General features: G+C 41.5%; 1 long non-coding RNA gene across 1 annotated transcript in view; it reads right to left on the reverse strand.

The window, feature by feature from the left end:
• The window catches only part of LOC146805887 (uncharacterized), a 280965-nt gene that overhangs the window by 140803 nt on the left and 127437 nt on the right, over nt 1–12725 (reverse strand). The gene's annotated exons all lie outside the window — the stretch shown is intronic.

The raw sequence follows: 12725 nt of genomic DNA on the forward strand, positions 1-12725 counted from the left end.
ATTAATTGTTGGATGTAAACACCATTCCCGATGCTGAGTTTATACTGTCTGAAACTCCTTTTTTCTATTTTCCCCATCCTTACTACGTTACCCCACGAGTGTAAACGAAGAGAGGGAGAGTGGGATGAAGGGCAAGAATAAACATGATTGTGTTGAGTAAAAAGCGCTGTCAGTCCTGGGTGTACTGTCACGAGTACCACTGTGTATTGTACCTAGTTTTTTTGCTTTAAATCACAGTCAATTGTAATAAATATGCTTTGCCATGTTTTCTTTTAAATGACCATTAACTACTAATATCATCCGATTTAATTTCGTCTTAGCAAATTTACAGTACTCCAATGGATGCAATACACGAGGCAATAACACAATCTGGTCAACAGTGGAATGCTAAAACAAAGAAATTCTCGATCTGTTTGATGATGTGAAACAAAACATATCAGGAAAGAAATACCTGCTAGGATTCTACCTGTCCTCCACCCGAGCATTCAAAAGAAAAATGTAATCCTGAAATAGAACTGAATATTATAATCCGGTCCGAAACATACAGATGCTATGCGTCTCTTTGGACTGTGGCTTGCTGCCACATCATTGTGTTCACAGTCGACTGGTGTCTTGAGATATGGTGCTCATTTATATGTTCTCTTTAACTCGTCATTTTCTTCATTCCCCCAGTGTCCACCCAAAACCTTCAGTATAGCATTTCGCCTTCTGCTCAAGGTCCCATAACTTAGTTACTTCTTTGCATGCAAATGCAGTGTCTGAAATGAACCCAGATTCCATATTTGTTTGTACCATTGCGAAACTGTGCTCCCACATTCTTACCATACCATACCGTGGAGTTTATAAAGCGCTCGGCTACCACCAACGGCAGTGTCTCGGCACTGAGTGGTCAGAAAGGGACTCGCTAAGGCAATTCAAACAGCCATGTCTTAAATGCCTTCCTGAAAGTAGGTTCTGATTCTGCTTTACGGAGATGGTAAGGCATAGCATTCCAGAGAGCGGCTGTTCTCACTGCAAAGGCTCGCCCGCCCATCCTGGCTTTAGAGAAGCGAGGGATATGGAGACGCATCTGAGAATTAGAACGCAAGGTCCTGGACTGATGGTATTTCTGAAGTCTCTGTTTCAGATATCCTAGACCTCTATCTCTTGTGGCTCTAAAAGCAAGAGACAATACCTTAAATTCAATTCTCCTTTTCACTGGGAGCCAGTGAAGGCTCCGCAGATGAGGGGAGATGTGGTGTCGAAGGGGCACATTTCTGATGAACCTTGCTGTAGCGTTCTGGACTGTCTGCTGCCTATGGATAAAATAAGCTGGCAAACCTAAATATAAGCTGTTAGCATAGTCCAGCTGAGATGTAATAAGGGCATGGACTATAGTGGCCCGACAATCCATCAGCAACAGATGAAGAAATCTTCGCAAGGTTTTAAGTTTCCAGAAACATGCTCTGGAAACTTGACCTATCTGAGCCTTGGCCGACAATTTCGAGTCCAATTTGAAACCTAAATTCCTGACTGAGGAGACTGTGTTAGGAGGGGGATTCAACTGCGTCGGCCACCAGAGATCAGCCGGTGGGGGTGAAGGTTGGTTAAAAAACATCACCTCTGTTTTATCAGTATTTAATTTCAAGCAATTGTTCGTCATCCAGGAGGAGATCTTAGTTAGACAAACGCAGCCTTAGCAGTGTCTTTAAAGGAAAACACAAGCTGCGTATCATCAGCGTAAGAAATAATTCTCACTCCACAATGTTCCACAAACGATGCCAATGGAGTCAGATAGACATTAAACAGGGTGGGGCTAAGTGCGGGACTCCGCATACCATGGAGCAAGAGGAGGAGACATGAGGGCGCAGAAAAACATGCTGAGACCGCCCCCCCCAGAAAAGAGCAGAACCAGTTTAAGATGGTCCCCGAGATACCCAGCTGTGCCAGTCGGTCTATGAGAATCGAGTGCGAGACCGTGTCGAATGCTGCGGATTAGTCCAGCAGCACTTAAAGAGTGATTTAGACTGCAGAAGAGCATCCGCGGGCCAGCAGTACCAAGCCCGCTTTATCCAAAGTTACCCAGCGATAAGGCAGGGAATATTAGACAAAAGCACTCGTGCTGAAATAGCAGGGGAACTTTAGGCGGAAATCCATTGACAGCTGGCCGTTCAGCATATTTCTTTTTTTTGGGGGAGGGGGGTGGGGTTAGCCGTGAACCTCTCAATTTGGGGTTTGTTTGTGAAATAAAATAAGCATACCCCTGATGTGCTGGGAATTTTCTTTCAGAGTGTGGGACACACTTCAGCAGTGTTCAAAGAACCGCCTGAAATGGGCCCAAATAAGATTCTTTAGAGAAGGTGGCCCTGTATCAAATGGGTCACGAGTAAGGAGTTCCACTGTCAGAAATTCTAGTTCAACCACCTTTAAACGAGGCAAGGGAACGGGAGGATGGGTATAAACAGCACTATTTGGCCTCCTAAGATTCTATTCTTTCGCCTCTGTGCTGTCCTTTTTTGTATCACATTGCGTATCCATTCACTTTCTCATCCATGCAAGACAAATCAGTGTGCTACCATTCTTGCCCTGCAACAACCTGCTGTACAAAAGGGGGTGGTGATGGATGGAGCATCAGAACCAATCAAACACTCACACCCAGTCAACAGATCTGGGTTTGATCCATCACCGTTCTTTAGCCCACTCTGCCACCCCAGTTCAGACATGGCCATATGCAAATCAGTCTGACCCTGTGCCTCATGGGAATAGTCCAGCACGAACTGCCAAGCCATGCCTTCCCTGGACCGGAAACAAGCTTCCTAGGACCGGTTTCTGGCATTTCAGCCGTCTTCAGTCAGGCTTGCTTGAATCCACTAGCAAAGTGAGCAAATGTCACTATATGATTATATCTCTCTCTGCTCACATCCCCACCAGGGAAACTTTCCTCAGGCTGCGCAGTGGGGTACAGAGTGCCTTATTCTCTTGCGTCTCATTTGTTGTGGTAGCCAACATCATACTCTTAGATGGCTGTCGCTCTCGATGGGGTTCTTTTGGTAGCGTCCCTTCTATCTACTTGACACTGTCTTCTACTTTATGGCACGCCTCCTTCCTCAGTGATATGGGGCCAATCAAGATCCTCCCTAACCCATGGACCTCCTCCTACAGTGATGACCTGTCTGTTGGAGTCCAAAGGAACGACTTGTCTCCCAGTGCCTGACTTCCTTTTGTTCTGCTTTCCTCACTTCTTGTGTTGATACTTGGTCCTGATTGCCTGTACAAATAGTAAAGATGCGGAGAGAGAAGATAGGCCAGCTAAATGCGATTCAGAAGGGTGGGTTGGAAAATCGGAGTGTTCCAAAACCATATGCCCCAAAGTCTATACAAGAGTCTAATCCTGACGTTATCCAAGTATCCCACAAACTGTAACGTTGCAGATCAGATAAGCAATTTGTTAATCATTTAAATTGCATATAGCATATTTCTACTGTACACCATCTCTCGTGACATGGACGACCACCAAAAGTCTGCCCTCAGTCTCATTTTAGATAGACATGCCAAGATGTCTCTCACAAACTTCCTCTGCAATACTTTTTAAAAATCTTTTAAAATAAAATTTTTTTATTTGCTTTTCTTTTCATATACAGCATAGTGGGATGCAACCTAAACTGTAATAAACCACCAAATGGGGATGTAGAATACAGCAGCTCAGTATACAATTACACATCAGAAATTTCAGCGACACATCAGTTACTTTAGCAAATATCACTCTAGGCACATATGGCAAATAACCGTCATGGCCCAGTCTCACTCTCAAAAAGATCCACCCCACAATATGCCCTCCAACGGCCCCAGACTTTATAGAACTTTTATGGGCACCCTCTGCTTGTATATGTAACCTTCTCTGCGGCCATGTACATAACCAACCCGGTCCTCCATTCTCTTTGCGTGGGGACTCCAGCACTTCCCAGTACCTGGCCACGTCCCTCTTTGCCAACAACAGGCCCAAGTTGCTGAAGAGAAGCATGGCCTGTGGGATGTCCATGTCTGTCAGGATGCCCAAGAGAACATATTTGAGCTCCAGTGGGACTTCAACCCCCAGGATATTGCGCAGTTCGCACACTTTTTTCTTCCCAATATTCCTGAATCACCGGGCAACCCCACAACGTTTGGAGGAATGCTTTTCTCATAAGTAGACCCTGCGGAGTATTTTGAGTTGAATTAGCCTCAGCCTGGTTTTAATTGCAACCTTTCGTGGGTGCATCAGTGCCGCCTCCCAATCCCGTATCATCAACCTCACCCATATCTCGCACCCAATGCTCTCTTAGCTTAAGCAAGGTGTCTGGTGTATGATTGTTCAGGGTCTTGTAGGTCTGGGACATGGCACCCCTTCCACGCTCCTCTATGAGCAGCCTGTCTTCTAAGAGTGCATATTCCGTTATCTCATTCTCATCCAATGTCTTTTCCCTCCACTGATGCCTCACCTGTGCGTATTGCAAGTACGGTTTTGGATGCCACCAATGTCGCTGGTAGTAATTGCCTGGGGCCTTTCCCCTCCATACAGGAAATGCGTGTGTGGACGTGCCCTCAGCTGCACCATCTCTAACCAGTATGTTGGGTGGCTACGGGTGTATATGTCCAGTTGTTGAATACTATTAGGTGTGTGGCCCAGTAATATGCCCTAATGTCCAGGAGAGCGATCCCACCATCAGAAGGGTTACGTTGCAGAGTCTTCAGCGCTAATCTGGGATGGCCTCTATTCCACAACAGAGACCGCAATTCCCCATCAATAGTAGAGAACAATTCCTCGATGACTGTGTAGTAAGTGTTCTGAAAGACGTAGATAAACTTTGGGAGCGTAATCATCTCTGAGATGGAGGCACACCCTAGGATCGTCTGAGGCAATCCCCTCTCCACATTCCCTTGAAACTGCTGGGCCACCCTCCCCGGGTTACGGGCCAGGTCAATCTCCCTAATAGATGCGATGTAAAAACCCAGGTATTTAAAGCCCCTTCTATACATCGCCAGCCTGTGGGGAAGGGTGAGCAAATTTAAAACACCAAATGGTTGGCACAGTACCGAATTACCCCAATTGATTTTGTAGCCCGAGTAGCTACCATATGCCTTGATCGTCTGAAAAACAGCCGGAGTAGTTGTGGAGGGTTCTCACTCTGCAATACTTCTATCTTTTTGTGGAGAGTTCTCCCTCTGCAATACTTCTATCTTTCACAGGTGAATAAACCTCTCAATAAAATCCACTTTTTCATTGAGAGTTCTTCTGCTTTTGCAGTAAAACTGACCATTTGAATCCAACCAACATTCATCAAGTCAACTATTTACTGCAAAATGCATCACTTTACACAATACTGTCACCCTCAACAGCCTTAAACCAATCAACAAAATCTGTACTAATCATACCTATGAAGCAAACATCAATCTCTGCAATCCAATATTTGTTATTCTCAGCCTTATATATAGCATCCACTTCGTCCATTAGTAGTTTCGATAGGTGATATGCCCCTGCATATCTTCTTTAGGGATTCTTAGACCTATGAAATTATATTCTAATAACTTTGTCGACAGACAAACCAACTGTGCAGTTGATTTTCTGATTTTTTTTTTCCTTCTTAAAAAATGTACAGTAAGGGTTGGACTAACCGGGCTCGAAAATGGCCATGGTAGCATTAGTGGATCCCGACTGAGCCCCCCGTACTGCCAATTCCTTGTCTACTTCCAGATGCTGGTGAACTATCTGACCAGGTATACAATGAAAGAGACACTTGAGAGCCTTAAGGGACTGTAAATTGGAGACTCCTGAGGCCTCCCTTGGACCATCGAGTCTGATCTCCCTGTGGCACTACAGTTCAAATATTTGAGTACTTATGGTGGCAACCTATGTCTGACAGTAAGCAAAATTGTATAGGGAGGTACAGTATAACTACATCTGTGTACAATAATGTTATAATTATCATGTATGTTTTATACAGTTCAACAATTGGGTGCTAAGCGGGGCGAGAGCTGAATCACCCAACTGGTCTCCATATTGGAACATACAAGCTTCTAGAACTTGACAAAGATATGCTTGCACACCGGTCCAAATAAAACAATGTGTCCTAAAGTATCGTTCAAGCTTTAAGTCTGTGCTTCAAACAGTGAAACCTTTATGGTTGTCTTAATGTAAACATTCCAACCAATACTTAACTTACAGCAGCATGCCAAGGAGACACAGCAGACCTGACACAAGGTACCTCGAGGAAATCTCTATACTAAGACTGCCATGAAAGAACTGGTACAACTGAGGCGGCTGTGCAGGGTATAGAGCAGACGGAGGACCTAACTAGTACAGTGATGATAGTGGAGAAGACTCCAAGAAGCTGGTGCTGCAATAAGGTTAGTCTGTCATGTGATCAAGGCAGCCGAAGGTGTGACACAGCTGGCGTAATTTAAATAGAATGCACTTGTCGCCCTGATGAAGATGGATGATAGGTTTGTGATATTAGACAATTTGAAGAGGAGCACCACCTTATAGTGTTGGGTGTTCCAGCAGATATCCCACAGAGTTCTCTATTGGGGCGTATTAGTGAGTTTCTATGAGCTGCTGAATCTGAAGTGAGATAGGAACAGGAAGTTCAAATAGTTGTATGCAAACTCTCCCTCAAGTCAGTGGACAGGGTGTTGTCTTCGGGACGGTGGTTTCCCTCCTAAGTGGAGGAAATGCTGAGGGAGAATATACCAGATTTGACCCCTACACTACAGCCTGAAAGACGGTGTTGAGTATTAAGCAGGAACTGCAAGTGAAAGGGTAGCAGTCTATCTGGTGAGCATGACAGTGACACATTGAGGGAAGAAATTTCAGGTTTTCTGAGGTCTGGAGAGCCTGTATCCAAATCCAGAATGAGTGCATATTTAATTACAATGTATGCCCTCCTCGAGTGTGCTGTTGGAGAGGGCTCGGCTCATGTGGTCCGGGGGAGGGGGGTTCGCCCTGTAGATGTAGTTGGCTGGACCCTTTTTTCTTGAAAGATTGTGTTGTGACTTTTTGTCTGACTGCACTATGGTACCAATATACAGTTGATTTACTACTGTACAGCAAAAACATTGTACCCGAAACACAATACCAAATATCAAGTTGAGTATTTTTGCTAAAGTTGACATTATATTGACAACATAGGGATCTTAATGGCACACAGATGTGGAGTTAAGAACAGTAAATCAATACTTGCCTAAATGTACTTTAGGGAATTGATACTACATACTTTTATCTAAACCAATTTAAAACATTAACATTTTCAGTAAGGGTTAAAGTTCTACCCCACCACAAAAGGGGTATCCTGCAAAAAATGTTTGGAACTCCCCCAAACTCTACACACAGGCCATCTCTTTTTAAATAATACAATTCTGTCTTGCCACATCTCAGTTTTAAGCAAAGTAAACACTAACTTGAACATCTGACCCCCATGAACTTGTGCTAACGCCCCCAATCCACATGTGCTTGCGTCAAAAGTCACGCAATATACTTTTCCCAAAAGAAATAGCTGCACAGATGAAGCATGTACTATGTCTTTCATAATGTACTCTAATCACATGTGGCATTCATTAGACCATGCAAACACATTCTTTTTTCCAGAAGCACCATGTTTTGTTTGCAAAATTTTGCAAATATTTCGAAAAAAATAGCTTGGCCACTTAAAAGGAGACCAAACATTTTTTATCATGAGGACGTGAATTTCTTAGAAAACATTGTACTTACCATGGATTGAGCTTGACTCCAATCTTAGTAATGTCTACAAATATTGAAGATAAAACTCCTCTTTCCTCGACAAAAAAATTGGATGCAGCCAAAGCTGAGCACGTGGCACAATTGCAGTGCCCCATCAGGGGGGACAAAAGCAGTTACTTAATGAGATTGCCTGTCTCAAACGACCTGATTGTGAAAGCTAATCAGCACAATCAAATACTGTAATCAAATCATTGATGCTCAGCAGTGGTTGACAATCTACCCACATGACTTTGTTGATGCTTTGAAGGTCCGCAAATAAAAAACAAAATAAAACCAGTTTTGTCAGATTTTTTTTCTAGGCTAGGCCCATCAGAGAAAGCCAAAATATAGACTAAACAGCAAACAGGACTGAGGGTCCTTTCGTTACACGTGGACACAGTTCAGATAAATCGTCACAGACACTAAACACACACTAGTTAACCTATTTTTTGCTAGTACTACCCCTTGATAGTATGAACAAATCTCATGATTCTTCAGTTTCTCAGAAACACCACTATGCTTCGCCAAGCTTTTTTCAGTTACATGCTTCTTTCCACAGTCAACAATTCTTCCATCAATCCGGTCTTCAAAGCAGTTCTGAAGCTCGCTTATTTTCTCCATCCTAAAATATTCACACATTACTCAATTATTTAAACTAGGGGTCTCCAACTTTTTCTGTAGTGAGAGCTACTTCTGATCATCATGAGCTACTGGGGGCTACACAAGTCACACATTGTTACCAGATACCCTCATGCCCAGCTCCAATGACTTAAGCCTAATGTCAATAGAACCAGATAGTATGGTTTAAACAAAAAACTTTCTGCAAAAATGTTCATGATATGGAAACATTTTCTGCACTTTAAATTTTTACCACTTAAAATAAAGGCTGTATTTTTCAGTTATAAATATGGCACTGTGTCTACCAGCCTCTGGGAGCAAGAATCCTGCTGTGTGTAAAGGGTGACACTTTGAAATGGGAGGAAATTAATATGAAGAGTTGACTTTGTTTATATGAATTCTTTAAAGCTCATCGTTTAAATTTTATCCCATTTTCAAGTGTCACATTTACAAACACCAGGCCTCTTGCTCCCAGTGGTTGTAGACCAGGGCACTTATTTATAACAGAAAAATACAGCCATTTGTTTAAATGAGAGGAATTTAAAGTAAAGAAACATACTTCATAAAATGTTATTAACAAAATACAGAGCACTACATAGGTATTATATTTTTGGTCTGCCAATGTAGCAGATCTGACATATAATTTTCAAAGAATCCAAAACCTGTTGACCCGCAAGTCCGTATCTGATGAAAACGAACCGCCGACACGTGTTTCGTCGACTTCGAAAAATGATTTTTACATTATATTTTATCTTATTTTTACAAAACCATAAAAAGCTAAAACCCAAAACAGTGCATGGAGAGAAATATTACGACATGCTTGTGAAGGTTCATTCCACGTGCAGATACATAAATATAATTTCCTAGTTTCACAACGGAGAAATTTCAAAAAAAGAAGTAAACGAGAGAAATCACAGAAAGAAAAAGAGGAAAACAACCGAAAAGAGACTCACCACAATCAAAAAAGAAATAACCCTTCCAGTCGTGATAGGAAATCATCTCACAACATACCACCATTTGTTGTCCAAAGAAAAGAAGAGGTAAAAAGATACACTGGAGTGTACACACCTTTCTGTGAATTAGAGTGTGCTCCAAAATTGGAGATTACTTCATGAGTCTTCTGAAGTGAGGTAAAGTAGTTTAACAACTGCCTTGAAAAAGTAGTATTTTTGACAAAACAAGTGTCGAGGGTTCGTTTTCATCTGATACTGACCTGCGTATCAACAGATTTTGGATTAAATGTCAGATCTGCTACATTGGCAGACCAAAAATACAATACCTATGTAATGCTCTGGATTTTGTTAACAATTTGTCGATATATGTAATTTCTTCTTTTTTCATATATTTATTTACACTACTGAGGTGGCGTAGTGTTTGTCCATTGATGCACATGTTACTATTGTATTTTATGTACTTGCAATAGATTGTGAGTGGATTTGCTAGCAGTCTGTTATTACCACTGTTATAACATTTTTATTCATTCTTCATAAAACATTAAGACATAATTGGCTTAATTGAAAGTGGAGAAAAACATTGACTTAATTTTTCATAGAAATATTTTTCTTCACATTAAATTTCTTCCATTTAAAAAAGAGAAATGTATTTTTCAGTTCGAAATATGGCAGAGTGTCTACTGACTCATGAGAGCAAGAGGCCTGTTATTTGTAAATGTAACAGTTTAAATTGGGTATAAAATTAAAATGAAAAGTTAACTATCATCAAGGTAACTTTTAATTTAAACTTTCTATCATTTAAAAGTATTCAGAAACATTTTGTTCTCACACTTCAATATTGAGTTGACGAGTACTTATTTAAGAGATAAATACCTCAGTGCTTCAGTTCTTCCACTCTGTGCCTTGGGTCATAAATCTGAGTTCAGTACTGCTCATTACCAGGCCCTACTATCTGTAGCCTGAAGATAATAATGTAAAATAAACACAGCCTTCCCTTAACTTTAAAAGAAAAATGTGACCTTGTACTTTTTTTAAATGAACTTAAGGTTGTGAGGAACTCTGAAGGTGTCAACGAGCCACCAGTAGTCAATGCAGGCCAACATTTTGATCCTATTGTCCTCACATGGTTCCAGTCCCACATCAAGCAGCAGCAACCACTTATCCTACCACACCTCCTTAAACGTGTGCCCTGAAATATGCTAAACCTTCTTCCTGAGCCCACCATCATCTTATTTTTCTGTCTTCTTCAACAGCATGTGGATTACTGTACTTCTCATTATGGTTGACAATACCCTTAGCTAATAACACTAAATCTCATTCATAGGTTATTCTGTTTCTTATGTACCACCCATGCAATTCATGCCCAGAACATTTTACAAAGGCGTTTTGGATAAACTAAAATATAGCCAAACTTAAATCGTACTCCCTTTGACTATTTTCTTGCCCAGTCTACCATCTTGTCTCCCGCACACTACTTCCACTTTCATATTTCTGTCCCACTCCCCACACATTTTGTCTTGAACACACTAAGTGATGTTGTAGTTTCACCTTCCAGCTGCTCAGCCCACTTTGAAACTTCTCAGTACTCGCCCAAATCCACAGTGTTGTCCAGCAACAGTTTTATGCAGGCCAACCATCCCTTTATATAAACTTGGAAAACAATTCTTCCACCATTTTGTTCCTAAGAAGTTGTAAAGTATAACTTTCAAATTCCCAATTGACTTCTTAAAACTTCAATATATGTCAAATATTTGTCTATATGCCTGTGACGACTGCACCATTGTGAAAAATTATGTATGATGGCAGAGTTCTTTTAAGCTTCAAAATAGTTCTCTAAGTGGTTTAATGGTATTTGATATTAATTTAATTCCTCACCAGTGAAAATGTATTGACATTTGTTATGACAAATGTTCAAAGACATAATGTTCTTAGACCCCAAAATAAATGACTTGATTAGTTATGCCTAGTATCTAGGCCGATGTGTGGCTGTACGACAAGTGGAGTGGGCCATCACCTAATCTTATGACTATTCCCACTTCCCCTACCCCCAAAATAACACACCAGCACAATTCACCCCGTCAATCACTTTATCTTCAACTTTTATTTGATAACACAGGGAAGTAAACTGCTGAGTTGGCAGTCACAAGCATATTAATCTACAGAGACAGGCAGGGGAATCGGTGCAAACTCTACAGACTCGGATGATGGTCCGACTGAAGTGCTACCTGTGTTCCATGGCCACTCGCCCATTTTCATGAATACACCTTCCATGAGATTCTAAAATCACCAACCAGCGTGAATATACATGCATCAACCAAGTGCCCCAACAATACTTGCATCTGCTGACACCAGCACCCACAGCACACATATAGAGAGCGCAGTCAACATTCACGTCAGCCAATCTTAACCTTAAGCCTGAGTATGTCCTTCTACTCTTGCATCGTCTTATCTTTTCCCACACCCTGATCCTTCTCTGCACACCAGCAAGGCACTGATCATACTGTTGCCTTTGCCAAATAATAATGCACCAGCGCACCTGTGAAGTGGTGCCACCTTCAGCTGTCATTCATGCTCTCTCTCCATATGTGATGATGCCTAACTCTCTAGCTTGCCTTATGGTGTTCCACAAACTCCACCTCTTGCCACGTGTGCCAATGAAGGATTAACACATTCTCATTGTTTCATCATCAAATCGTTTTAACATACTTGATTTATCGCTCCTCAGACAAAATGGTCCCTTTGGGACAGGTTAAGGTAACCACATACAGGAATAATGAAGTGACTTCTTGCTCTCCACCTGATACCAAAGACCTATGTCTCCTCCAGAGATACAGCCATTGAAGCTGATGGCCCTGTCTTTAAGATAAGAAATCCTCAATGTAAGGCTATTAACACAACTCTGCACCTCTGTATGGTGAGGCTTATCTTCGCAGATGCAAGAATTAGAGACATGATGTACAATCTCAAGTATACGCTTCACAGAGCAAGTGTGGCAGGAAAACCCTGGGAAATGCCAGATTCAATAGCAGTGCCTATTTGATAAATCTTTTCCATCCATCCCCCATGCTCTACATGAAACTTTAAAATGGATGGTCAAAATTAAGACTTTTCAACCCAGCCTCATTGATTGACTACTTTAATCTCTCTGCCTCCTCTGCTGTCCTGTCCCCAGAAGGACTTTAAAATGAATTTTGAAAACATTGCCACTTTTAAACTTTGTAAGTGCAAAGATAGTCTTAAAAAAGATGTTTACAAATCATCTATTGGATATGACAAAACAAGAAAGGAAATTATACTTTCTCAAAGAAATGGTATGTCAGTAAGCACTTTCCCAGTGCGTCTTTAGTCATGAAAGAGTGCAACAATCTCCTTTCCTTCTGTAATAAATAAATCAGGCAAATCTACTATGAGATCACTTTAAA

This window comes from Triturus cristatus, chromosome 8 (genome assembly GCF_964204655.1).
Source record: "Triturus cristatus chromosome 8, aTriCri1.1, whole genome shotgun sequence".
Classification (NCBI taxonomy): Eukaryota; Metazoa; Chordata; class Amphibia; order Caudata; family Salamandridae; genus Triturus; species Triturus cristatus.